At 44.5% G+C, this 2,500-nt stretch overlaps 8 non-coding genes across 8 annotated transcripts in view; all 8 read right to left on the bottom strand.

The window, feature by feature from the left end:
- Nucleotides 1-102, bottom strand: part of LOC145874299 (5S ribosomal RNA) — a 119-nt gene extending 17 nt beyond the window's left edge. The window contains exon 1 of the ribosomal RNA XR_014389934.1: nucleotides 1-102. This exon is cut by the window's left edge and continues 17 nt beyond it. This is a non-coding gene — a ribosomal RNA (5S ribosomal RNA).
- A 139-nt stretch (nucleotides 103-241) lies between these two features.
- LOC145874298 (5S ribosomal RNA) lies at nucleotides 242-360 on the bottom strand. The gene has a single exon (XR_014389933.1). It is a non-coding gene; the product is annotated as a 5S ribosomal RNA (ribosomal RNA).
- A 409-nt stretch (nucleotides 361-769) lies between these two features.
- Nucleotides 770-888, bottom strand: LOC145874297 (5S ribosomal RNA). Its single transcript, XR_014389932.1, has one exon. It is a non-coding gene; the product is annotated as a 5S ribosomal RNA (ribosomal RNA).
- Nucleotides 889-1,027: 139 nt separating this feature from the next.
- On the bottom strand, nucleotides 1,028-1,146 carry LOC145874296 (5S ribosomal RNA). The gene has a single exon (XR_014389931.1). It is a non-coding gene; the product is annotated as a 5S ribosomal RNA (ribosomal RNA).
- A 139-nt stretch (nucleotides 1,147-1,285) lies between these two features.
- Nucleotides 1,286-1,404, bottom strand: LOC145874295 (5S ribosomal RNA). Its single transcript, XR_014389930.1, has one exon. It is a non-coding gene; the product is annotated as a 5S ribosomal RNA (ribosomal RNA).
- A 139-nt stretch (nucleotides 1,405-1,543) lies between these two features.
- LOC145874294 (5S ribosomal RNA) lies at nucleotides 1,544-1,662 on the bottom strand. The gene has a single exon (XR_014389929.1). It is a non-coding gene; the product is annotated as a 5S ribosomal RNA (ribosomal RNA).
- Nucleotides 1,663-2,071: 409 nt separating this feature from the next.
- LOC145874293 (5S ribosomal RNA) lies at nucleotides 2,072-2,190 on the bottom strand. The gene has a single exon (XR_014389927.1). It is a non-coding gene; the product is annotated as a 5S ribosomal RNA (ribosomal RNA).
- A 139-nt stretch (nucleotides 2,191-2,329) lies between these two features.
- On the bottom strand, nucleotides 2,330-2,448 carry LOC145874292 (5S ribosomal RNA). The gene has a single exon (XR_014389926.1). It is a non-coding gene; the product is annotated as a 5S ribosomal RNA (ribosomal RNA).
- Between the last annotated feature and the right edge of the window lie 52 nt (nucleotides 2,449-2,500).

Genomic DNA, 2,500 nt, shown 5'->3' with positions numbered 1-2,500 from the left:
ATTCCCAGGCGGTCTCCCATCCAAGTACTAACCAGGCCCGACCCTGCTTAGCTTCCGAGATCAGACGAGATCGGGCGTACCCAGGCTGGTATGGCCGTAAGCGAGAAACAATCTCTTGCTACAACATATATAGTCAAAGTGAGTCTGATAAAACAGACATTTAGTCAATTCATCATTAAATGCTTAATACAAGGCAGTGTTGCTGATGAAATAGTGCAAGAGCACACCCTCGTGGACAAAATGCTTACAGCACCTGGTATTCCCAGGCGGTCTCCCATCCAAGTACTAACCAGGCCCGACCCTGCTTAGCTTCCGAGATCAGACGAGATCGGGCGTACCCAGGCTGGTATGGCCGTAAGCGAGAAACAATCTCTTGCTACAACATATATAGTCAAAGTGAGTGTCATAAACAGACATTGCATTTTCACCAATTAGATAAGCAGCTTGAACATTGTGTCACTGAAAAAGTAGAAGAAATTACAAACACTGTTCCCATCACTTTTTAGCACAGGTAGTTGGATAAAATACAAACTTTATTTCCTTTCATCATTTGAACAGGGCAAAGGAGCACAAAGCACACACAAGCTGCATTCAGCAACAATATTCTTGTTTGTCTTATAAATACAAGGCAGATGCTAATTGAAAACACAAGGAAATTTGATCCTATTAAAAAGGCAGGAAGCTGCATTTAGTCAATTCATCATTAAATGCTCACTACAAGGCAGTGTTGCTGATGAAATAGTGCAAGAGCACACCCTCGTGGACAAAATGCTTACAGCACCTGGTATTCCCAGGCGGTCTCCCATCCAAGTACTAACCAGGCCCGACCCTGCTTAGCTTCCGAGATCAGACGAGATCGGGCGTACCCAGGCTGGTATGGCCGTAAGCGAGAAACAATCTCTTGCTACAACATATATAGTCAAAGTGAGTCTGATAAAACAGACATTTAGTCAATTCATCATTAAATGCTTAATACAAGGCAGTGTTGCTGATGAAATAGTGCAAGAGCACACCCTCGTGGACAAAATGCTTACAGCACCTGGTATTCCCAGGCGGTCTCCCATCCAAGTACTAACCAGGCCCGACCCTGCTTAGCTTCCGAGATCAGACGAGATCGGGCGTACCCAGGCTGGTATGGCCGTAAGCGAGAAACAATCTCTTGCTACAACATATATAGTCAAAGTGAGTCTGATAAAACAGACATTTAGTCAATTCATCATTAAATGCTTAATACAAGGCAGTGTTGCTGATGAAATAGTGCAAGAGCACACCCTCGTGGACAAAATGCTTACAGCACCTGGTATTCCCAGGCGGTCTCCCATCCAAGTACTAACCAGGCCCGACCCTGCTTAGCTTCCGAGATCAGACGAGATCGGGCGTACCCAGGCTGGTATGGCCGTAAGCGAGAAACAATCTCTTGCTACAACATATATAGTCAAAGTGAGTCTGATAAAACAGACATTTAGTCAATTCATCATTAAATGCTTAATACAAGGCAGTGTTGCTGATGAAATAGTGCAAGAGCACACCCTCGTGGACAAAATGCTTACAGCACCTGGTATTCCCAGGCGGTCTCCCATCCAAGTACTAACCAGGCCCGACCCTGCTTAGCTTCCGAGATCAGACGAGATCGGGCGTACCCAGGCTGGTATGGCCGTAAGCGAGAAACAATCTCTTGCTACAACATATATAGTCAAAGTGAGTGTCATAAACAGACATTGCATTTTCACCAATTAGATAAGCAGCTTGAACTTTGTGTCACTGAAAAAGTAGAAGAAATTACAAACACTGTTCCCATCACTTTTTAGCACAGGTAGTTGGATAAAATACAAACTTTATTTCCTTTCATCATTTGAACAGGGCAAAGGAGCACAAAGCACACACAAGCTGCATTCAGCAACAATATTCTTGTTTGTCTTATAAATACAAGGCAGATGCTAATTGAAAACACAAGGAAATTTGATCCTATTAAAAAGGCAGGAAGCTGCATTTAGTCAATTCATCATTAAATGCTCACTACAAGGCAGTGTTGCTGATGAAATAGTGCAAGAGCACACCCTCGTGGACAAAATGCTTACAGCACCTGGTATTCCCAGGCGGTCTCCCATCCAAGTACTAACCAGGCCCGACCCTGCTTAGCTTCCGAGATCAGACGAGATCGGGCGTACCCAGGCTGGTATGGCCGTAAGCGAGAAACAATCTCTTGCTACAACATATATAGTCAAAGTGAGTCTGATAAAACAGACATTTAGTCAATTCATCATTAAATGCTTAATACAAGGCAGTGTTGCTGATGAAATAGTGCAAGAGCACACCCTCGTGGACAAAATGCTTACAGCACCTGGTATTCCCAGGCGGTCTCCCATCCAAGTACTAACCAGGCCCGACCCTGCTTAGCTTCCGAGATCAGACGAGATCGGGCGTACCCAGGCTGGTATGGCCGTAAGCGAGAAACAATCTCTTGCTACAACATATATAGTCAAAGTGAGTGTCATAAACA

The sequence above is a fragment of the Salmo salar genome, unplaced genomic scaffold, assembly GCF_965601325.2.
Source record: "Salmo salar unplaced genomic scaffold, fSalSal1 ptg000293l, whole genome shotgun sequence".
NCBI lineage: Eukaryota > Metazoa > Chordata > Actinopteri > Salmoniformes > Salmonidae > Salmo > Salmo salar.
This window is presented reverse-complemented; position numbering and strand designations above follow the sequence as displayed.